The sequence below is a fragment of the Anabrus simplex genome, chromosome 8 (genome assembly GCF_040414725.1).
Source record: "Anabrus simplex isolate iqAnaSimp1 chromosome 8, ASM4041472v1, whole genome shotgun sequence".
Lineage (NCBI taxonomy): Eukaryota > Metazoa > Arthropoda > Insecta > Orthoptera > Tettigoniidae > Anabrus > Anabrus simplex.
In genome coordinates this window covers 208,701,667-208,726,830 of record NC_090272.1, presented here as the reverse complement: position 1 = coordinate 208,726,830, position 25,164 = coordinate 208,701,667, and the positions used below count along the sequence as shown (strand labels likewise).

The following is a 25,164-nucleotide window of genomic DNA, read 5'->3' as shown; positions in this document are numbered from 1 at the left end:
TTTGCGTAACATATGACATCGACAGGTGTATGGCATTGACACAAGCCTGGAATAAAACATCTGGCGACGAGGAACGTACGAATTTGGAAAACACCGAGACGAAATAACAATAGTGAAGGACAGGGAAGGGAACTACCTACGTAAATTCTTAATAGCTGGCAACCAGGTATTACTTAATTGATAGCCGGTGATCATGATGACGGTGATTACTTCTTGGACCACGTAAAGTAAGTTCACGTTTCTTCTCCTTCCTTGATTTTCCGTCTCTCCTGTATTTCATTATCCTTTCAATGTTGCTTTACTTGGCACCGGCATAGTTAAGTCTTATGGCAACGATGCGATAGGTAAGGGCTAGGAGCGGGGAGGAAGCGGCCGTGGCCTTAATTAAGGTACAGCCCCAGCATTTACCTGTTGTGAAAACGGGAAACCACCGAAGAATGTCTTCTGACCCCAACTTGGCAGGTTCGATCCTGCCTCAGTCTGGTGGTATTTGAAGGTGCTCAAATGCGTCGGCCTCGCCTCGGTAGATTTACTGGCACGTAAAAGAACTCCTGCGGGACCACATTTCGGCACGTCGACATCTCCGAAAACCGTAAAAGTAGTTAGTGCGACGTAAAGCAAATAACATTATTATTATTATTATTATTATTATTATTATTATTAGATTGGGTAGTTCCCACAGGGCTCGTCTAATAAGCAATCACAGCTGACTTATCTCGTGTTCTGAGAACCTTTAGACTCGTCTAAGGTCAATTCTGAATGCCTGCTGTGATGTGATGGCTTTGTGCAGACCTCCTGTAGAATAATTACCGTAACAAGTTCGCCTGTGAGTTGACTATGCGGCGCCACAATACCTTTTAATATTATTAACTTTACGTACCACTAACTACTCTTACAGTTTTCGGACATGCCGAGGTACCGGAATTTAGTCCTGCAGGAGTTCTTTTACGTGCCAGTAAATTTACCGGCACGAGGCTGACGTGTTTGAGCACCTTCAAATACCACCGCACTGAGCCAGGATCGAACCTGCCAAGTTGTGGTCAGAAGGCCAGCGCCTCAACTGTCTGAGCCACTCAGCCCGGCCCACAATCATTCATTGGCAGTTTTTTTCTGTGGACTCGTGTACCTCTACACATGTTACCTTTAAAACCTGAGCCTAGCCATCATCGCCTTGGTCTGTCTCTACTTCTCTTACCCTCTATGAGCGAATGCGCTATTCTTCTAGGACAGTGTGTCTCAACCGATACTGGGCCCCGACATCAATTACACTGGGCGACGAGATAAGCATTTTCTACGAATAAATATTTTATAGTGAACTAGCTGTCACCCACGGCTTCGCTCGCGAGGATTTCGTAAGTTGATAAAAACTATTTCTTCCTCGGTACTGCACTAAGACATCTGTAAATCCCCTAAAGTATAAAAACTCACCGAAAAATTGCATTTCATTTACCCCAGAACCTCTTTGTAAACCACGTTTGTGGCACTGCCTTTTGCGGCTAAGATGACCAGGCTACTGACAGACCTAAATCTGGAACACGGGACATGGAACTCTATATGTGAGAAACAGTCCTCCTTTATGTCGGAAAAAAAAGTTTTCTTTATTTCTAAAGGAGATTCCTAACACCAAATTTCACGTCTGTAACACCTTAGTTTTTGAGATATAAGTATCCTCATAAAGAGAATTCAACTCCTTCTTCATTTATTTTCGATCTCCAGCTTAAGTCGATTTTCCGAATACAAAAAGTACGTGTTTCCTTATTTTTAAAGACTACAAATACCAGTTTTCACGTCTGTAACATGTTATTTTTATGAGACATACTGTAGATATACTCATTATAAAAACTGCCCCACTCCTTGGCTCAGTGGTCAGCGTTGTAGTCTTCGGTTCACAGGGTTCCCGCTTCGATTCCGAGCTGAGTCGGGGTTTTTAATCGCGTGTGATTAATTCGTCTGGCTCGGGGACAGGTTGTTTGTGTTTGCCACAACACACTCCTCTCCATATTCACTCAACACACTACAACAGTAACACGCAATAGTAGTCATATCCCTACAAATACGGTTGCCGTCAGGAAGGGTATCCAGCCGTAAAACAGGGTCAAATCCACATATGCGACACAGTTCGCACCCGCAACCCCATAGGTGTGTGTAAAGCAGTAGAAGAAGAAGATACTCATTTTAAATATTCACCCGCTTTTTTATTTTTTCACACCTTTAAATTGTTTTCCAAAAAATGTGTTAATTTTTAAAGGAGATTCCAAGTACCAATTTTAACGCCTGTAACATCTTCATTTTCTGAGATATTTTATGCATCCTCATATAAATAATTCAACTCCTTCCTCACTTCTTTTCATCCCCCCACAACCTTAAGTGGATTATCTGAAAACGAACATTTGTGTTCTTTTATTTTAAAAGGAGATTCCAAATATCAATTTTCATAACTGTAACATTTTAGGTTTTTCTGATATATTGTAGATAATTTCGCTTGTGTAGAATCCTGAAGCTGACGTTGCCATGGTTACGGCAGTTCATTACTTTATCCGGTTCCTAGAGCAGGGGTAGCGTGGTGCCAGTATCTCCATAACGGATGGTTTTAGGGCCTTAAAACATGGTTTTCGGGCCCGTAGGGCTTACTGAGTTTTGTTCTTTGCGTCAAGGGGATTAAATTGAGTTTTGCCTCGCCCTTGTACGACAAATTCGATATTTTGCCTATATTAGCCTATTATTTTTATATCTCCCCCCCCCCCCACGTGCCCCCACCTCGAATTGTTTTGAAAATAAAATACAGCCCTTGTTACTCACTGGTAATGTAGCTTTCTATAGGTGAAGCAATTTTTTAAATCGGTCAGCAGTTTCTAAGTCTTCTTTTTTTGTTGTTGTTTTACGTCGCACCGACACAGATAGGTCTTACGGCGACGATAGGACTGGAAAGGGCTAGGAGTGGGAAGGAAGGTCGTGGCCTTAATTAAGGTACAGCTCCAGCATTTGCCCGGTGTGAAAATGGGAAACCACGGAAAACCATTTTCAGGGCTGCCGAGTTTCTAAGTCTATCCGTTACAAACAAATACAAATATTTTTCCTTTTTATAATATTAGTAGCCTAGGTATATACATATTCTTAGAATACTAATTATCGTTACTATGTTTAGAGACGGCCCAGCCCCGCGGTGTACGGGTAGCTCCGGATTCGATTCCCGGCCAGGTCAGGGATTTTTACCTGGATCTGAGGGCTGGTTCAAAGTCCAGTCAGACTACGAGATTACAATTATTAGGGAGCTATCTGACAGTGAGATAGCGGTCCCGGTCTAAACCGTTAAGAATAACAGCCGAGAGAATTCGTGATGCCGACCACACGACAGTGCTTCGTGCTGGGCAGCGGTCGCTTGGTAGGTCATGGCCCTTCGGGGCTGTTGAGCGTAGTTTATGTTCTGAACTGAGAGATGAATACACTTTTATATATAAAATTACATACATTGCATATAAAACATTGGCGTATATAGCATATATTTGACTAGTGTTTCGCCGATCAGGTAACATACTTCAGCCGCTCCTCCTACTCTACTGAATTCTATCGTGAAGTGTAATGCATAATTTTTCCTGCAATAGTCTACTCCTTTTCAAACCAACTTCACTACCATCAATGTAAAAGTACAACGTTATAAATTTTATAACGTTTCGGTGGTCAGTGTCAATGAAAATTAGCACAAATTAATAAATAATATTGGCTCCAAATACATGCTAGAAATTAGTGATTGATAATTAACCCTAGAACTAGCAGTTGTCAATATTCGACACATTGGTCCCTGCTGCAGTGGCACTGCCGAATATTCGCCAAGTTTGTATTTCATCAGTTTCTCAACAGATGTCATGACAGTCTGCTTTTTATCGTTCTTGGTGTGCACAGTAGCCGTGAGTTCAGTTTCATTCGTAGTTACAACTTCTTTGGGCGCAATTTCGGGGAAATAAATGAATGTAGTTTTCTGACCGTCTGTTTGAGCGCTACTGCCTGTAGTGTTTGTAAACAAACCCTCATGCTCTCTGTCTTGCTATTCTGTTTCAATTTATTTCGTACTTTTCCTTTCGGTGTGAGTTATTTACTTCGTCGACGGATGCCTACAAGTGGCCACTGCTCTACCGTGGCTCTACACCTCTGTATTCGGGAGACGGAGGCGTGCTGGTTAGCACCGTTGGCTGTCCTGAGAATGGTTTTCCGTGGTTCTCCATTCTCCTGCACCAAGGCGAATACCGGGACAGCTCCTCGTACAGGCCACGGATGCTAAACCCCTCACACTCTCCGAGCATCTCCTTCACCGTAACAAATCTCCCGGCCTGAGAGACGGCTTTACCGTCTAGGAGGCCATCTTCCCCCTTCAGCGGGGTAATGAAAACATTTACCACTAACCTACTACACTGGCATAGCAGGGGGAGTCACTCGGTACGAGTCACACCAGGTAGAGCAACAGAAGGAAGATGAGGGACAGGGAACTGTTGCTGAGATGTGTGGAAGTAGGAGGAAGGGAAAAGGTAGGAAAGGAAAATGTAGAGTAGAGGATAGGAAAAGACAGGTGGAACAGGGTCATGGGAACGAGAAAAGGCAGGAGGAAGTAGCTTCTGCAGCTATCAGGAAAGATAGGGCTGAACAAGAGGGGAGGGGATCAAAGGAGGTGGGTTGAGTTGAGGCTCTGGTCGTGGGGGATTCTTTCGTTAGACATGTGGGGAAAGTTTGTGGAGGAAAGGGAACCAGGGTAGAGTGTTATCCAGGAATTACGTTAAGGCAGATGTTGAGGAAAGTAGAAGAGAGGGATGAGGGGAAGGAAAAATGAAATGAAATGGCGTATGGCTTTTAGTGCCGGGAGTGTCCGAAGACATGTTCGGCTCGCCAGGTGCAGGTCTTTCGAGTTGACTCCCGTAGGCGACCTGCGCGTCGTGATGAGGATGAAATGATGATGAAGACAACACATACACCCAGCCCCCGTGCCAGTGGAATTAACCAATTAAGGTTAAAATCCCCGACCCGGCCGGGAATCGAACCCGGGACCCTCTGAACCGAAGGCCAGTTCGCTGACCGTTCAGCCAACGAGTCGGACGGAGGGGAAGGAGAAGGTGGTAGTGTTTCACGTTAGTACCAACAACGTAAGGCGAGCTGATATAAGTACCAGCATAGTTGGAGATGTGTGGGATCTGGTAAATGCAGCACGGGCGAAGTTTAAGGAAGCGGAGATAGGGATCTGCGCTCAGATGGCCTTCACTTAAACCGCAGTGGTACGTATAAGTTAGGAAATTTGTTTGGAAGGGTAATAGGGAGGTACATTCAGGGAAACGGAATGGCCTAGGGAGCGGTGATAAGGGAACAGGGAACTGGAAATCAAGTAAGGATGACATAAAATTGTTAGTGTTGAACTGTATAAGTATTGTAAATAAAGGAATAGACTTAAGACATTTAATAGATACATATTTACCAGATATTGTAATAGGAGTTGAATCGTGGCTGAGAAATTATATAATGGATGCAGAAATTTTCTCACGGAACTGGAGTGTGTATCGTAGAGATAGGATAGGAATTGTGGGAAGGGAGTATTCATTCTGGTAAAAGAAGAATTTGTAAGCTACGAAAAAGTTAAAGATGACACACATGAAATTCAAGGTGTGAGGTTCATTTCAAAAGATAATAGGCAACTTGATGTCTTTGGAGTGCACAGACCGGGAAAGGGTAGCGCTAACACGGATTCAGAATTATTTGATAAGATAATCAGCTATGTGGGAAACGACATGGAAAGGAATGTGATTGTAGCGGGAGATCTGAATTTACCAAATGTCAATTGGGAAGGAAATGCGAACGACAGGAAGCATGACCAACAAATGGCAAATAAGTTAATATGGGAAGGACAGCTGACTCAGAAAGTGATGGAACCAACTAGAGGGAAAAATATCCTGGATGTGGTGCTGGTAAAACCAGATGAGCTCTATAGAGAAACTGAAGTAATAGATGGTATTAGTGATCATGAAGCAGTTTTTGTCGTAGTTAAAAAATAAATGTGATAGAAAGGAAGGTCTTACAAGTAGGGCTATTAGGCAGTACCATATGGCTGATGAAGCAGGCATGAGGCAGTTTCTATAAAGTAACTATGATCGGTGGAAAACGGTAAATAAAAATGCAAACAGACTCTGGGATGGGTTTAAAGCAATTGTTGATCAATGTGAAAACAGTTTTGTACCTTTAAAGGTGGTAAGGAATGGTACAGACCCACCTTATTATAGTAGAGAAATAAAGAGACTAAGAAGGAGGTGCAGACTGGAAAGAAATAGAGTTAGAAATGGCTGTGGAATTAAGAAGAAATTGAAGGAACTTACTAGGAAATTGAATCTAGCAAAGAAGTCAGCTAAGGATAACATGATGGCAAGCATAATTGGCAGTCATACAAATTTTAGTGAAAAATGGAAGGGCATGTATAGGTATTTTAAGGCAGAAACAGGTTCCAAGAAGGACATTCCAGGAATAATTAATGAACAAGGGGAGTGTGTATGTGAGGTGGATCTTCAAAAGGCAGAAGTATTCAGTCAGCAGTATGTTAAGTTTGTTGGTTACAAGGATAATGTCGAGATAGATGAGGAGATTAATGCTAAAGAAGTATTAAACTTTACACATGATAACAATGGCATTTACAATAAGATACAAAAGTTGAAAACTAGAAAAGCGGCTGGAATTGATAAGATTTCTGGGGATACTCTAAAGACAATTGGTTGGGATATAGTACCATAGCTGATGTACTTATTTGATAACTGTTTGGTCGAAGGAACTATACCAGATGAATGGAGAGTTGCTATAGTAGCCCCTGTGTATAAAGGAAAGGGTGATGGACATAAAGCTGAAAATTACAGGCCAGTAAGTTTGACATGCATTGTATGTAAGCTTTGGGAAGGCATTCTTTCTGATTACATGAGACATGTTTTCGAAATTAATAACTCCACGAACCTACTACGCTGGCGAAGCAGGGGGAGAGGTGATACTGCCACGTGGCGCGTCCCAGGTGGCAGTTTGGGGCGTCCTAACCGGCTTGCCGGCGTACTTGAGGGAAATAAAATACCTCTCGCGGACCAAACACACTACCCCCTGCGCGTGAGGGACACTCATGTAGAACACACCCGCGGTACCTCCTGCCTGTCGTAAGAGGCGACTAACAGTGGCCCAAGGGGCTCTCAACTTGGGAGTGTGGATTGGCGACCACGGGTCCCTTAGCTGAGTCTTGGCATTGCTTCCACTCACTTGTGCCAGACTCCTCACTTTCATCTATCCTATCCGACATCCCTTGGTCAGCTCTTGTTCTTTTCCGACCCCGACGGTATTAGAGCATTCGAGGCCTAGGGAGTCTTTCATTTTCACGCCCTTCGTGGCCCTTGCCTTTCTTCGACCGTTACTTCTTTTTTCGAAGTGACGGATCCCATCTTTTTTCTCTCTCTTTACCCCCTGTGGGTGGGGGACGCAGGCGAATAATACACCCACGGTACCCCTGCCTGTCGTGAGAGGCGACTAAAAGGGGCGACCAAGGGATGATTGAATTAGAACCATGAAACTACTCTTGATTCGTACCATCATGCGGGGAACACCATGGGTTGCCTGTACTTGCGAGCAGTACCACTAAATTAGGTACGAAATAGGTTTGTAATTAGTAGCAGTAAAGAGGCTAGCCTGGGGGTTTCCAGTACCCGTGCGTCGTACCCATGTGAGCAACACCGTGGGTCTGGGCGTAGCCTGTGAGTTGTACCGCTATATGGGCGACACCGTGGGTCTGCGTTGCCTGTGATTGGTGCCCACTATGTGAGGAACACCACGGGAATACCGGCGCCCGTGATTAGTACACCTAGGTTGTTGTAACCAAGGTTGAAGTTTACAAAACACAACTTTTATTGCTTCACTTTATGATATTTACACAAATAACTGAAATTTATTTTGAAGCAAAAAAGAATATTGAATTTAGAGAAAAGTCTGTCTTTATACAATATGTACAGGTTTACAGTCTTTATATACACTTCTATCTTGAAAAGATAGTCTTTGTGAATTGACACGTTGATAGTCGAAAACTATCTGGCACACTAACATGAATGTCTTTGAGAGTCCTTGTTTGTTGAAGTGCCTGAATTCCTAAAAAAGCAAGTTCAATTGATTGAAGAAATTCCACCTAGCGAAACTAAGGGAGCTTGCATACTTAGGGAATGAAAATGGCTTGTAAAAGAATTACGGAACATAGGCAGCGGAAACAGGTAAGGGAGCGGTGACCAGAGGTGAAACCTCGTACTGCCAGAAATTCAGTCCACCTGGTCGAAGCACATTTTCAAGAGGAGTAGCCTCCGTGCTCGACGTAGGGTGTATTCTGGAGCTGGACACCGGGGCGAGTGGGCAATTGAGCAGGCAGGGAGCTCCTATTTATAGTACACTCGATGGTCAGGCACGCGCACTGAGGGCTGCGCGTCGAAGCTAGCAGAATGATACACAGGCGCGCGTGCAGCTGGCTGACGGAGCGAGAAAGGGAGCGCCGGACATACAACATAGGTGAAGAGCCTCATCAGTTTGCGTTGGCTATGAGTGGCGTCATTGTGTGAGAAACACCACAGGTCTGCGTTACCTGTGCGAAGTGCAATACTTGTGAGTAGTACCATCTTGTGTGGACTACCGTGAGTCTTCGCTACTTTTGATTAGTGCCCCTACATGACAACTAGCATGGTTCTACTTTACTCGCGACATGTACCATTCTGTGGGGCCTTCGACCTGTATTCTTGACCCCTTTAGACATCATGCATCCTAAATTCAGGATTATGCTTTACATTTATGACCTTTTTTGAGTTGCATCCACTGTTTTTTGTTTGCTTGTTTTTTTGTTTTTGGTTCATGTCCATCCATTCCTTCTTCATGACATTTTTTTTTATTTTGGTCAGTGGATTATTTTGAACTTTTGTTGTCATTTCATTTTGTACCGATGACCTCGATGTTAGGCCCCTTTAAACAACAAGCATCATCATCATCATCATCATCAAATTAATAACTGGTTCGATAGAAGGCAGATCGGTTTTAGGAAAGGTTATTCCACTGAAGCTCAACTTGTAGGATTCCAGCAGGATATAGCAGATATCTTGGATTCAGGAGGTAAAATGGACTGTATCGCGATTGACCTGTCTAAAGCATTTGATAGAGTGGATCATGGGAGACTACTGGCGAAAATGAGTGCAATTGGACTAAACAAAAGAGTGACTGAATGGGTTGCTATATTTCTAGAAAACAGATCTCAGAGAATTAGAGAGGTGAAGCTTTATCTGACCTTGTAATGATTTAGAGGGGAATTCCTGAAGGCAGTATTATTGGACCTTTATGTTTTCTTATATATATAAATGATATGAGTAAACAAGTGGAATCAGAGGTACGGCTTTTTGCGAATTGTCTTATTCTGTATAGAGTAATAAATAAGTTACAAGATTGTGAGCGACTGCAACGTGACCTCGAAAATGTTGTGAGATGGACAGCATGCAATGGTATGTTGATAAACGGGGTTAAAAGTCAGGTTGTGAGTTTCACAAATAGGAAAAGTCCTCTCAGTTTTAATTACTGCGTTGATGGGGTGAAAGTTCCTTTTAGGGGATCATTGTAAGTATCTGGGTGTTAATATAAGGAAAGATCTTCATTGGGGTAATCACATAAATGAGATTTTAAATAAAGGATACAGATCTCCGCACATGGTTATGAGGGTGTTTAGGGGTTGTAGTAAGGATACAAAGGAGAGGGCATATAAATCTCTGGTAAGACCCCAACTAGAGTATGGTTCTAGTGTATGGGACCCTCACCAGGATTACTTGATTCAAGAACTAGAAAAAATCCAAAGAAAAGCAGCTCGATTTGTTCTGCGTGATTTCCGACAAAAGAGTAGCGTTACAACAATGTTGCAAAGTTTGGGCTGGGAAGATTTGGGAGAAAGAAGACGAGCTGCTCGACTAAATGGCATGTTTCGAGCTATCAGCGGAGAGATGGCGTGGAATGACATTATGGACGAATACGTTTGAGTGATGTCTTTAAAAGAAGGAAAGATCACAACATGAAGATAAAGTTGCAATTCAAGAGGTCAAATTGGGGTAAATATTCGTTTATAGGAAGGGGAGTTAGGGATTGGAATAACTTACCAAGGGAAATATTCAATAATTTTCCAATTTCTTTGCGATCATTTAAGAAAAGTATAGGAAAACAACAGATAGGGAATTTGCAACCTGGGCGACTGCCGTAAATGCAGATCAGTAGTGATTGATTGAATAATAATAATAATAATAATAATAATAATAATAATAATAATAATAATAATAATGAACGAAGCGTTCCCGATCCTACTCTGGTGCATCAATAGCAAGACTATACTCGTGTCTGTCAACAAGGTAAACAATACAATATTATAACGAGGGCAGTGTGGTTAAGTTGGCAGCATCGATGTAAACAGTAGGTGTAATTAAGAATAACAATGTTGGTTGGTCTGGAAGGGCGTTGGCTGCCAACAAAATATTACAATTCACGGACCATTTAACTGGGCGTTAGTTGAGGGGGTCTCTTTGTAGCCTGTGACGGCCATTGATTGCAGTTCCCATGTGATGTACCTCTTGGGCGTGTGGGAATACACACACTCACACACTGCACACTGACCCCAAAACCTGTAGCGCCGGAATTCCGTTCCTAACAAGCTACGTGCAGTTGTACAAAATTCGTTACGGCTCGTCTTGTAGCTGCGTGTTTCCTTCCAGTTGACGTGCGCTTCCGACATTTCATGTGGGTGTTCAGTGCTCAGCCCGAAGGTGGGTTGGATCATCAACAGCTCTACCATAGTACCAACAAAATGTTTTCGCAATATTATCAACTATACTGTACCAGTTACGGCAAACTCAAACGCCACTGGGCCGATCATGTAGATGTTGTTGTTCGAGTCATCAGTCCATATACTGGTTTGATGCAGCTCTCCATAGCACCCTTTCCTGTGCTAATGTTTTCTTTTCTACGTAACTACAACATTCTACATATGGTTTAGCATGATTGTCATATTCATACCTTGGTTATCCTTGCCGTTCTTACCGCCTACACTTCCTTCAAAAACCAAGTGACCGAGCGAGTTGACCGTGCGCTTAGAGGCGCGTGGCTGTGAGCTTGCATCCGGGAGATAATGGGTTCGAATCCCACTGTCGGCAGCCCTGAAGATGGTTTCCTGTGGTTTCCCATTTTCACACCAGGCAAATGCTCGGGCTGTAGGGCACAGCCGTTTCCTTGCAACTCCTAGGCCTTTCCTATCCCAACGTCGCCATAATACCTATCTGTGTCAGCGCGACGTAATGCCACTAGCAAAAAAAAAAAAAAAAAAAAAAAAAGAAACAAGTGAACAAGTCCTGGGTGTCTTAAGATGTGTCCTATCATTCTATATATACTTCTCGTCAAATTTAGCAATATGGATCTCCTCTCACCAATTAAATTCAGTATGTCTTCATTCGTGATTCGATCTATCCTTCTCACCTTCAGCATTCTTCTGTAACGCCATACTTGAAAAGCTTCTACACTCAACTCTGGATTAACCGGGATAATGTAGGGTTAAGGGTTCCCGGATAAGTAAAATTGCGGATAACTCGCAAAAAGTTAAAAATAGAACAGGCGTACTGAAAGTACAGTTAATAAAAGCAATACAGTACTACCATTTATTATTGTACCGCGAGGGTACACCCGCCCCGTTCATTTAAATCAAGCGCCTTGTGAACTGACATCTCACTCTTAAAGCTTGAAACAAGTAGAGCAAGAAGTTTGGACTTTGGTCAACAGATGTCGCAACTAAAGTGATAAAGTAATTTTGTATTCCTAGGTTTACAACATTGAGTTGATCTTTTTTGTACCACAGTTGTCAACACTTCAATCTTTTTCCACTAACTTCAAAATTAACCAATTAGAAATTCTGGGTATTTTATTTTCAACCAATCAGTTTTCTATAATCTATTAGTTTCATGGTCCGTATTGATAGTTCAAGTATGAAGGATGAGTTCTCCACCTGATCAATACTTTATTTTACATAGTGTCAATAATTTACATAAAAACAGTACCGGTTTCGACCCGTAAATAGGTCATCTTCAGCTGTTAGAGAACTTACTTAATAGCGACTGTACAGAATAAACAGTACTAAAATAAAAAGTAAACAAGAATGCCATTAAATAAACATGATACCACTATTCTAAAATTACTTAATATTTACATATGGTACAGTTTTGGGGTTAAGGGTGTTATTTTCAAATATTACATATATTGAGGCTGGAATCGGATACGTTTTATATTTGTAGCTTTGTAACTTAAATTTTCTCCACCTAGTCACCTCTGTAGAATAGGACTAGCCTCTGTAACATTGCGCCAGAAGCTCAAATAGAGTTTTAATCTTGTGTGGAAATTTCAAGAAGAGCAAATGTCTGCCTCTGTATCATTTTGATTTTTGAGCCAGTAACTTTAACCCGTGTTTTTTTTCTTTCTCCCACCAAGGCCCGGTAGAATAACTATTTCGATAATCCTGTAAAACCGCGAGAGTTCAAGACAATGAATTCTGTTTGTATTAAAATGTAGGTTGTGCGTCGAGGAACCTGGAAGTGTAAATTTTAGTGAGCAAATATGCTCTGGCAGTAAAGGTACAAGCTTCGGAGCGTAGCCTCCTAGATATTCATAGAGCATAGGGGCTCTTTGCATTTTGTAGAAGTGTCATTTAAACTCTGTAAAAGAAGTGAGAGACCTGTCTCCTTGACTCTTGAGTGTACGGAGCAATGATGCTTTTGTAAAAATCGCGAGCTTCAAGCTCAGAGGATCAATTAACAAATTTTGTCGGTTTTCTGATTTCTCCTATCTTGTACTTAAACTACTGTACCTGAAATCTTGTTCCCTTGCTGAGCGACTTGTTTGTTCATGTTTTGCTTTTGAGAAAAGAAGAGAAAATAAATATAAGGAAATAAATATAACTTTAATTTTAAAGCTTTTAATTAATCTTTTGGTTGTAGCAGATAGACCCATTCTTACCCGCACCTTCTTTCACGTCTGTGATCCACAAAAACACGGTAACAATTATCATTTTAGCTTACCCAATATGTTGCAGTAAAAGCAGTACTTTTCGTTGAAACTAATGACGCAAAGAAAAATATTCAGTCTACCTAACTTTACTGTTTATGAGAATAATCAGTCATGGTGGCTACTTTTGTACCGAGAAACACTTCTTTATTTTGCTTCTCAAGTTTCTCAAAACAAGTGATGAAAGCTACATCCTGGCAATACTATTCCGATACTTTTTCTGTATTACTGTAACTCCTAACACTCATCCATTTTAGTGTTTTTGATATCGCGGTTAAGCCGCAACGCGGTTGATCCGATTACAGTAAATCGAGAGTTGAGTGTATTCTCTTTCTTTCTGAGCTAATTATCGTCCATGTTTCACTTACATACAATGCCATGATCCAGACGAAAGTCCTGTATCAACGTTCGAAGTGAGCATATTACTTTTCTTAAGAAAGGCCTGCATTTTATTTCTTGCTTACTTCTGCCATCGTTAGTTATTTTACTACCCAAGTAACAATATTCATCTACTTCCTTTTTCATTTCCTAATCTAATATTTCCTGTATCCACCTGTCTTCGTTTGATGTTACGCCTCCTAAAAAATCGCATCATCATGTACAGTACCTGCCAGGTGGCCGTGATCATTAAGGCGAAGTCTCTATTGTCTGGTTGGAGTCCTGTTGCGGAAAAAAGTGACACCTTCAGAATGTTGGCCGTCAGGGTAGGAGAGGTGGTGGTTTACAATTTCTAACCCCCGAGCGAGTTGGCCGTGCGGTTAGCGTCGCGCAGCTGTGAGCTTGCATTTGGGAGATACTGGGTTCGAATCTCAACATATCGACATCCCTGATGATGCTTTTCCGTGGTTTCTCAGTTTCACACCAGGCAGATGCTAGGCCTGTATCTTAATTAAGGAACGGCCGCTTTCTTCCCACTCCTAGCCCTGTCCTTCCCCATCGTCGCCGTAACACCTGTCTGTGTCGGTGCGACGTATAGCAGATTGCACTTACCGTTTGGAGTCATTTTGGTTTGATGCCATTTAGGGTACCTGCATGTCAGTCTCAATGGATTTACCAAAGGGAAGACAAACTGATCTGTTGGGCGAATTTTAATTAGATTTGTCGAGTAAGTACCAATAATTGTCACCAGATATGTTTACAAGTCGACATTGTACGAGATGGTGTACTCAGCGGACTTTATCCCGCCTTTCAAAAATCCTCTGCCGGGTTTGAACCAACGATCTTGGGATTCGGTGACTCTTAGATCAGCCTTCAGGTTGAGTCAGCATACGAAGCTTATTGATAAATGACAGCATTCGGGAGATAGTAGGTTCGAATCCCACTGTCAGCAGGCCTGAAGAGGGTTTACTGTGTTTTCCCATTTTCACACCGGGCACAAGATGGGGCTGTGCTGCTTCCTTCCCGCTACTAACACTTTTCTATCCTATGTGTGTCGGTGGTATGTAAAGCAAATTCTAAAAGTAAAAATAAAAAAAAGATTAAATGTCAGTAAACGTGGTTGAAGAATTTCTGCCATGTCCGTTGTGTCTGTCGAGATTATAACATCAGATGCATTAGTCGGGCAGAGGATTATTCTTGTCCTAATTCGTTGACGGGTGAGTGAATTTGTTTTTTCAAAGGCTATATAACGACTGGTTCAGGAAGGATGGCACCGAGCAGCTTAGAGAGAGAGAAAATATGATCCATTTGTCGCCCCGTCGAGTTAAGCTTAATCGTGAGAGGGCAGCAAAGAGAACAGTCAAAACGGGTTTATGGTCTCTTCTCTGCTTCGTGTTCACTGAAAACAAAGGCCTAAAATAAATCAGAGATAACACTTCGTTTTACACTAGTGACTGTGGAAAACCGTTCAGATTTTTTTTACGAACGGAGAACACAGCGTATAGCTCATTTCCCGAATAAAATTGAGTCGAATCATTCATAAACTTAGTTCGATATATTGATAGACGTGTAGCGAAGAGAAAATGTTTCCTTATGATGTTTGAAGTATGAGGGGCGGATGGCTGACTAGAGACACTTGCCAGTTATTACCCTTGAATTCGCGTTAAGACACGATTCGACTTTTGTCGAGTAATCTTACACTAATGAAAACACGGACTGCTTTTAACAGAATTAGGACTAATCATGGAATCTGTATTGACTTTCCTTGCAAGTGTAACAAAATTTCATCCCTTCAGTGCAATTGCTGCACTCCCATTCGGACTATATGGCACATTCTTTCCGAATATACGACGAGGGGGATATCAAGGGGAATTATCCGTTTTGCTATTGGCAACACCTGCAGGCTATATTACTTGTAAGGTTCCCTCCATGTCATGAGAGCTCGATAGCTGCAGACGCTTAAGTGCGGCCAGTATCCAGTATTCGGGGGATAGTGGGTTCAAACCCCACTTTCGACAGCCCTGAAGATGGTTTTCCGCGGTTTACCACCAGGTTTTCACACGAGGCAAATGCTGGGGCTGTACCTTAATTTTTGTTTACAAGATGCTTTACGTCGCACCGACACAGATAGGTCTTATAAGACGATGGGGCAGGAAGGGTCTAGGAGTGGGGAGGAAGCGGCCGTGGCATTAATTAAGGTACAGCCCCAGCATTTGCCTGGTGTGAAAATGGGAAACCACGGAAAACCATCTTCAGGGCTGCCGACAGTGGGGTTCAAACCCACTATGTCTCGAATAATGAATACTGGTCGCACTTAAGTGACTGCAGCTATCGAGCTCGGTTGTACCTTATTGAAGGCCACGGCCGCTTCTTTCCCAGTCCTAGCCCTTTCGTGTCCCATCGTCGCCATAAGATATATCTCTGTCGGTGCGACGTAAAGCCAATAGCAAAAAAAAAACTTGTCATGAGACAATCGAAATATTTGAAAACATTGTGCATACATTGACTACGCATAATTTTGTTTGCGATAAATAAAAATAAATTAACAAATAAATGAATGTCATGGCTTACTCCTACCAATCCTATTCACTTCGCTTCCCTCAGAGACCCGCGGTGGGTGGGGGACGCAGACGAAGAATGTACCCACGGTGTCCCCTGTTTGTCGTAAGAGGCGTCTAAAAGGAGCGACCAAGGGATTATTACATTATAACCATGAGACTACTAGCACTATATGCGGAACACCATTGCTTTACGTTGCCTGCGATTAGTACCACTACATGAAAAACACATGGTTCTACTTTAGTACCATTACGAGGGCCCGGTGGCCTGGATTTTAGACCCTTTTAGACAACAAACATCATTGATTTGAGATTTTGCTTTCGAAGCCGTCCATTGTTCAGTTTACACCATTGTTCTAAGTTATTTTATGGGAAGGTAGGGCATTGTGGGTCTATCCACTGATTGCTTTAAATTTATTATCGTTGTTCATAGTCGTCTTTTTGAGTTTTAGTCAGTGGATGGATTTTCGAATTATTTTCAAGTTTCAGTATTGTGAGTTGGATCCGTTTAGATTAATATTCATTCGTTCGTTCGTTCGTTCGTTCGTTCGTTCGTTCGTTCGTTCGTTCTTGATTATCATGTTTTGAATTCTGGTGAGTGTACGAGGTTTGGAATTTTAATTGTCGTAACATTTCGTCTCAACTCGTGCTGTTAGCGGCGGATAACCTCGATATTAGGCCCCGTTAAACAACAAGCATCATCATCATTACCATCAGGTCTCTCAGAATCTAATCATTGAACAAGTCCTGGGGTGGTAGTGGTTCGTGATTATTGTCTTAAGAGGAAATACAACTAGGCAATGATCCTCTATAAAAACTAATCTGAGAGAAAAGAATGGAAGGGATCCGACACTTCGATAAATGAAGGTATCGGCCAAAAAACAGACAAGGGCCACTAGGAGCGTGACAATGAAAGACTCCCTAGGCCTCGAGTGCTCTAATAACGTTGGGGTCGCAAGAGAACAATAGCTGGTCAATGGAGGTCGGATAGGATAGATGCAAGTGAGGAGCCTAGCGCACGTAAGCAATCCCAGGACCCAGCTAAAGGCCCCGTGGCCGCCAACCCACGCTCCAAAGTTCAGAGCCCCTGGGGCCCCTTTTAGTCGGCTCTTACGGCAGGCAGGGGATACCGTGGGTGTTATTCTACCGCCCCCACTCACAGGGAGGAACAAGTCCTGAGTGTCGTAAGATGTATCCTACCTTTCAATCCTTTTTAAAGAGAAATTTGGCCAAAACATTCTCCTTTCACCAACTGTAATCCAGTTTTTAATTTTGTAATCTGATCGACCCATATTAAAAGCATTCTTCCTTAACGTCACGTGAGTATGAAATGGCGTTGTAATTACAACGTTAGGCTGATAGTGTCACTGAACCGCTTAACCCTTTTTTCTTCTTTTTTGCTAGTTGCTTTACGTCGCACCGACAGAGATAGATCTTATGGCGACGATGGGACAGGGAAGGGCTAGAAGTGGGAAGGAAGGGGCCGTGGCCTTAATTAAGGTACAGCCCCAGCATTTGCTTGGTGTGAAAATGGGAAACCACGGAAAACCATTTTCGAGGCTGTCGACAGTGGGGTTCGAACCTACTATCTCCCGAATACTGGATACTGGCCGTACTTAAGCGACTGCAGCTATCGAGCTCGGTCGCTTAACCCTTTGTAATCGTATTGTGTAGATACATACTTCATTGAAGACCGTTATACCTTTCAGCGTCCAATCTGCGAGCCTGAGTGAATTTACTAAATGCCGTCGCAATCCTCTGTTTATAATTTGTTCTGTGAGCTCTTTCTTCAAAATCTTAGAAACTGAGTCTAACCATCGTCGTCGTCTTGGTCTCCCTCTGATTCTCTTTCCCTCCCTGGTCGAATCTATTACTTCCTAGGTAACCTATCCTCTTCCATTCGCCTCACATGACCCCACCACGGAAGCCGGTTTATGCGTACAGCTTCATCAGTCGAGTTCATTTCTAACTTAGCCTTTATCTCCTCATTCGAGTACCCACCTGCCATTGTCCCCTCTTGTTTGTACCAGCAATCATTCTCGCTACTTTCATGTCTGTTAATTGTAACTTATGGATAAGATAACCTGAATCCACCCAGCTTTTACTCCCGTAAAGCAAATTTGGTCTGAAGAAAAAAACGGTGTAAAGATATTTTCGTCCGGAAGCTGACTTCCTTCTTACAAAATACTGTTGATCGCTACTGAGACCTTGTGACTTCCCCTTTCGGAGAACAATCATTGAACGAGAAATGCAACCATGCAAGCTAAGGGCGCCAATCTTTAAGTTGATGACTTAAAGATAAAAATTTATAATCAAGCTTGGACGGACTCTTATCACAGGGGTGGAGTGATAGTGCACTAATCATTAAGCAGGAGAATTAGAAATCAAAAGGCTAATTAAGGCAGATTGATTAAAGTGAACTAGAAAAATACTATTTATTATATTTAATATAAATGACGACGGTTTAACGAGAACTGAATTTAAAATAGGAAATGAATTTAACAAAAAGTTGAATGACTCTACTTCGCGAAAACTTGCAATATTTTTAACTCGCTTGCTCACCATGTAGTCTTGTTCTGCTGGTCCTTGGAAAGCTTCCATCCTTGTAGCTGGAACATCACCCGTCGTCTTTGAGACATCATCATCTGCAGCTAAGTACCATTCCTGCCTTGCTAAGTGCACCGACCACTAATTGGAAGATGGCTTCGACACTAACACTCCCTATTATGCTCTATCCCATATATTGGAGATGAGCCCTAAATCATAGTTAGAAAAACCTCCTTGGGTTATGTGGAGAGGATACTCAATTAATAATCCTTCCAACTTTACTGAAAATGTGCACTGAAGTTTCATTTCTATCTAGTTTAATACTACCTATTGTCTTAGACTGGTACAAACCGGTCTAGTAGCCGAGCTGTACGTACTTCCTGATGAGAGTGGCTATACACCCTTCATTCAGAAATTCCTAAGTACCACGTCGTGGTAACGAAGTAATTAATGTAGAAGTGATAAACTATCACACTAGTCCACTATGGTACAACAACCATAAGACAAGTTCTCAGACCTACAGCGAAATACAAGATCGAAGAATCAAGAAGATTAATAATAACGAATGCAGAAGACGAATGATGCCAAGAGCTCCAACACGCCCTTTTATAACCTTCTCTGGCTCTAATTACAGGTCGCTACACGTGGTCCAATCAGTTGACACGTCTCTCCCCACTCCAGATATTAGAGTAGATGGGTCCCAACCAAGATATCAACTGTTCTTCTATTAGCCCTTTCACTCAGTATCCATGGCAACATGACGCTCCTTTGAAAATATAGGCGGTGATCAGTTTGAATTATTCTGGTCGAAATACGGTAGCTGTCGTTACAACGCTTGAACACGTGCTCGCTTTTCCCAGAATTTGATGTCTAAATTTGTCCTTCCTTCTTCCTCGGTGATGTGGCAAGATAGAGGAAATCTACTGCAAGTTAAATTTAAACGAATGTCGCAAGAATCTAAGTGAATATTAGGATATTCAGCCCTCGTTTACAAGTCGTAGTTACAAAGTAATGAAATGATAGTGAGCAAATGATTAAACATGAATTATAATAAAATTACATACCAAGATAAATATCATGACTTAAATTCCTGAATTAATTACACATAATAAAATTAACATAATTACACTGTGACGTCTGGAACGTTACAAGCTCACTGCATTAGACTCCCAGTAAACCCTGCCTGTGGTAAGTTGTGCGTAAAAGGGCCCCCCTCGTCGCCATAAGGCCTAACTGTGTCGGTGCGACGTAAAGCAACTAGCAAAAAAAAGTCCCCCAGGTGCACTTAACTTGGGTGCGTGGGTTAGCGATTCTGGGCCCTTAGCTGAGTCCTGGCATTGCTTCCACACTCTTGTATTAGGCTCCTCGTTTTCATTTATCCTATCCGACTTCCATGGCCGACTCTTGTTATTTTCAGACCCCGACGGTATTACGCTTGCGAATCTTAGGGAGTCATTTTCACGCCCTTCATGGCGCTACTCTTTTTTGGCCGATACGCTCATTTTTCGAAATGCCGGACCCCTTTTATTTTTCTCTCTGATTACCGGGCGAGTTGGCCGTGCGGTCAGGGGCACGCGGCTGTGAGCTTGCATCCGGGAGATAGTGGGTTCGAATCCCACTGTCGTCAGCCCTGAAGATGGTTTTCCGTGGTTTCAAATTTTCACACCAGGCAAATGCTCAGGGTGTTCCTTAATTAAGGCCACGGCCGTTTCCTTCCAACTCCTAGGCCTTTCCTATCCCGTCGTCGCCATAAGACCTGTGTCGGTGCGACGTAAAGCCACTAGCAAAAAGAAAATCTCCCTGATTAGTGTTAAAAGAGGATGGTTGCCCACTTGCACTTCCTCTTAAAACAATAATCACCACCACCATCACTTCATCAGCTTTGCTGAACCTTGGTTCAATTTCACTTACAATACTATCAACCTGGGATAAAATACTAGAAATGATATACCTGTTCCAGCTTTATCTTCTCAACCTGACATTGAATTCTTTTACGTTTCTTACTTACTGGCATCACTGTCATCTTTTTAATTTTTTTAAATGTTATTTGCTTTACGTCCCACTAACTACTTTTACGGTCTTCGGAGGCGCCGAGGTGCCGGAATTTAGTCCCGCAGGATTTCTTTTACGTGCCAGTAAATCTACCGACACGAGGCTGTCGTATTTGAGCACCTTCAAATACCACCGGACTGAGCCAGGATCGAACCTGCCAAGTTGGGGTTAGAAGGCCAGCGCCTTAACCGTCTGAGCCACTCAGCCCGGCTCACTGTCATCTTGGAAAGGCTAACTTTTGTATAATACTAATTGTACGTATTATCGAGTTCCAAGAAATTAGACTAGGCTTTCAGCACAGTCTTCCATTAATATAAAATCGTCAGCATGGGCCAAACTTCTAACTACATTTCCGCTTAACTGAATCCCTCCCTGCGACTATAAACATTTCAGTAGATGGTCCATTAAACTATGAACAAAGGTAAAAGATTCCGGCCTTGTATAACCCCTGTAACTACTTTGAACCAAGAACTCATTCTACCATCAGTTCTCATTGCAGTCCATTTGTCAGCATACATGCCTTTGATTGTTTTTAATAATCCGCACTTAATCCCAAAATCCCCCAGTGCAGTTAAGATTTTCTCCCTTGTCATATGCGTTCTCTAGATGTACGAAATAACTGTCTATTCCTCACGTAGCATTTTACAATTACCTGTCGCATATTGAAAGTCTGATCCAGACAGGCCCGTTTTTCACTTTTAAACCATTGGAAATACTGTATGTGCGATTGTCTTGTAACTATTATTGTAGAACACTATTGTAATGGGATATTTTGTGAAGTTTGGGTGAATTTATAAGTGACTGCCATGTGTTTATGTTACGCTACATGTGAATGAAGGGGCTTCCTGGCCGAAGGACGTGGGTTCGATTCCCCGTCAGGAAGTCGATAAATTTAAGAAACGGGATTTCCACTTCCGGAGGTGCACATGGCTCTGAGGTTCACTCAGCCTACACCAACAACCTGTACCAGGTTAATTCCCGGGGGCAAAGGCGGCCTGGCGTAGAGCTAACCACTCTACCCTTCCTAGTACGGAGGTTACAGATAATGGAATCCTTTACCTTCCACCACTCCCCTGACCTTCATGACCTGTACGAAGATGACTTTGCCTTTTTTTTTTTTACATTTAAGTGAATATTTTAAGTTTATTCCCGAAAATTTCGTTATGGTTTCTTTGCGATTGCTTGTATTTATGATGTTACACTAATTGTATGTCATTTTTAATTGTCATTTATTTTTTTCTTGTTTTAGTGTAGTTCTTTCCCCATCATGGAATTTTTGTTTTATGACTTTTTTGTGCCGATATAATATCTTGTAAGATTTGGTCCTCATGTATTTATTTTTTCTTGCGTAATTTATGTCTTAATTCTATTTCATTGATAAGTAAACATTGCCTACGAAATATCTCCCAATTTCAGTTTATTTGTTAATAATAATAATAATAATAATAATAATAATAATAATAATAATAATAATAATAATAATAATAAAATAATGTTTAATCCTGCCTGCTGTCATTTCATGATGGATACAGTACTTTTGCATCCATCTCTTGGCACAGGCCAGAGTAAAGTGTAGCTTCCACCGAAGTCCCAGTCAACATCCATGGCTGTGACAGTATGGAAGTTGCTGGGGTATGGGTGGTGCTGAGTAATGACATTCAGAGCACGACTAGTGCATTTGAGTGTTATGAAAGGTGCTGCTCATAGGGTCAGTCGTGCTGCAATAGTACTTTCTGACTCAGTGAGGAAAGCAGTGGCAAACTACCTCACTCATCATATTGCCTAGTACGCCTCATTTTGGTGCTGCCATTGGTTTTTGGGGTTTCCTTATAACCGCAAAATCATTGGGGGTGCTATTTGAGGATCCAACCAGCCTCTGGGCTGATGACCTAACAGACAGACAATGTTTAATCTACACGGATTCTTTGTGTACCAGTTATTGTCTAGGCTCGTCTCTGCTGAGGTACATTTCCATCGCGCTGTCCGCTAGGGAGTTGCCGTAGGAAAGCGAACCCCCTTGGTTTGATTCGAAGCCAGCAGCGCTTGTTGGTCCGTTACGAAGCATTAGTACAGCGAACGACCGAAGATGGTTGATTATAACATGTTTTCGAGTACATGTTAGGTGTATTAAACTAGAACATTAGAAGAAGAGACGACAAACGAAGTGAAAAATTATTGGGAATTGTGCAACCCTGCAACAATACCACGCACCGCCCCTGGAAAAGACTGATACAACCTCGGGCCAACGCTTCATTTCCCCGGTCCTCTTATAGTATGGGTTTACCACGGATGTTTGCTGGCATGGACACCCTCTCTGTTGTGATTTTTTTAGCTGGATTTGATTTGCTTATGTGTGTTATCGTAGGTATCGGAGCACATTACCCTTTTCCCATGTGAATCTTGTCAACATTCTTCTTCTTTCATGTACAGTTTATACCGCTGTAGACGAGAGTAGTGTGCGGTACAAAAGACTGCTATTATTAACTGTTTCAACAAGCTCTATTATTACGTCAGTACAAAAGAAGATCTAGATCCATCATCTGGGAAGAACTGTCAAGAACAGCTGTGGCTTTCTGTCTCGGCGGGTGCTTCTTTAGATCCAATGTTCGGTGTACCACAATCCTTTGTAACGTGGACAGCTGCAATTAGCAATTACTCGTTTCTGGAATGTACTTATATCAGAAATTTATATCGAAGTTGTCTCTCTTTGAGGATTCATGACTTCTGCTAGCCCTCGCAGTCGAAATAGGTAGCCGTTATTTTGTAAATGGTCTTCCTATAGCACATCGACTGTGAGTCCAACACTGCCTCCAGATTCATGTGTCACGCAAGGCTCTTTCTTTCAGCTTTACGTTCCGACTGCACTTTGTATTCCCATCCTTTGCGAGGTCCTGCAAGAATTTTATTATATTACTTTCCCGGCTCTTTTCTTTCTTTATAAGAATTCCTTATTGTTCTGAATGTCGGAACTGTTATTCCTTTTTTCCTTCAGCAATTTGTTTCTTGTCGCACCGACAGAGACAGGACAGGGAGAGGATTGAAAAAGGAAGCGACTATGCTTTAATTAAAGTACAACCACAACATTTGTCCGGTGTGAAAATTGGAAACCAAGGAAAACATTTTTTTTTTAGGCTGAGAATGTAGTGAGTAGGGTTCGAAGTGGAGTCCTGCAGAAACCCCCTGTGACCAAAGGCCAGCACGCTAACCATTTAGCCATGGAGCCGGACGTTATTTATGATAATGATAATACACAGCCAAATGCGGTGGTTCACTATAGCGCGACTAACATGGCCAAATACGTAGAGTAATTATGTATTTGTCTTAATTAAAAATCAGCTGAGCTATTTCATATTCATGCCTTTGCTGGACGGACTAGTGTTTACACTGCACTATGTCTTCTGGTATAGGCTAGAGCAATATTGTTACTTTCATTGACCTGTCTCGGTCTTATCCTTGGCTTTGACAATATGAAAGTAACAGGTGTTAGCAATGATTCCTTATGCAGCCAGTCCCCCTATGAATGGCGTGAAAATGTTGCTCATAGGGTTGATGATGCATGTATTTCAGTGGGCTTGGCGTCTGACTCGTTGGCTGAATGGTCAGCGTTTTGGCCTTCGGTTCAGAGGATCCCGGGTTCGATTCCCGGCCGGGTCGGGGATTTTAACCTTAATTGGTTAATTCCAATGGCCCGGGAGCTGCGTATTTGTGCTGTCCCCAACATCCCTGCAACTTACATACCACACATAACACTATCCTCCACCACAATTATTATTAAGAAATGCACAAAAATTGTATATATATCTTACATAAGTTACATAAGTTTTGGAGATACATCCTCCACCACAATAACACGCAGTTACCTACAAATGGCAGATGTCGCCCAGCCTCGTCGGAGGGTCTGTCTTACAAAGGCTGCACTCGGCTAGAAATAGCCACACGAAATTATTATTAAGTGGGCTTGGCAGACTGATATGTAATAGCAACTTCTAGATCGGTGAGGAAAGCAACGGGAAACTACGTCACACCTTATTTCCCTAGTACACATCTTCAGTGATGCCTAGCCCATCTATGAAAGCTGATGACGGAACTGTTGAGGATCCAGCCAGCCTTAGGGTTGAGGACCGAACACAGTTTCATAATGAGACAAATTCTTCAGACATCTGGACAATTTTTACAATTCTATTTTTTTTTTTTTCCTTGCTGGTGTAAAATTTGTACTTTGCCCATACGTGGCAATGGTCCCTAAGTGAACAAATAGATTTTGTCCATGGGCATTTGAAATTCGTAACTTATAATAAGAACCCGATTTTACTTTCAAGTTGCTTTACGTCGCACGGACACAGACAGGTCTCATGGCGACGATAGGAGAGGAAAGGGCTAGGAGTGGGAAGGAAGCAGCCGTGGCCGTAAGTAAGGTACAGCCCCGGCATTTGCCTGGTGTGAAAATGGGAAACAACGGAAAACCATCTTCAGGGCTTCCGACAGTGGGGCTCGAACCCACTATCTCCCGATTACGGAATACTGGCCGCAC

The 25,164-nt window shown here is 42.3% G+C and overlaps 1 protein-coding gene across 1 annotated transcript in view; it reads left to right on the top strand.

The window, feature by feature from the left end:
• The window catches only part of CAP (Cbl-associated protein), an 822,384-nt gene that overhangs the window by 207,012 nt on the left and 590,208 nt on the right, over positions 1-25,164 (top strand). The gene's annotated exons all lie outside the window — the stretch shown is intronic.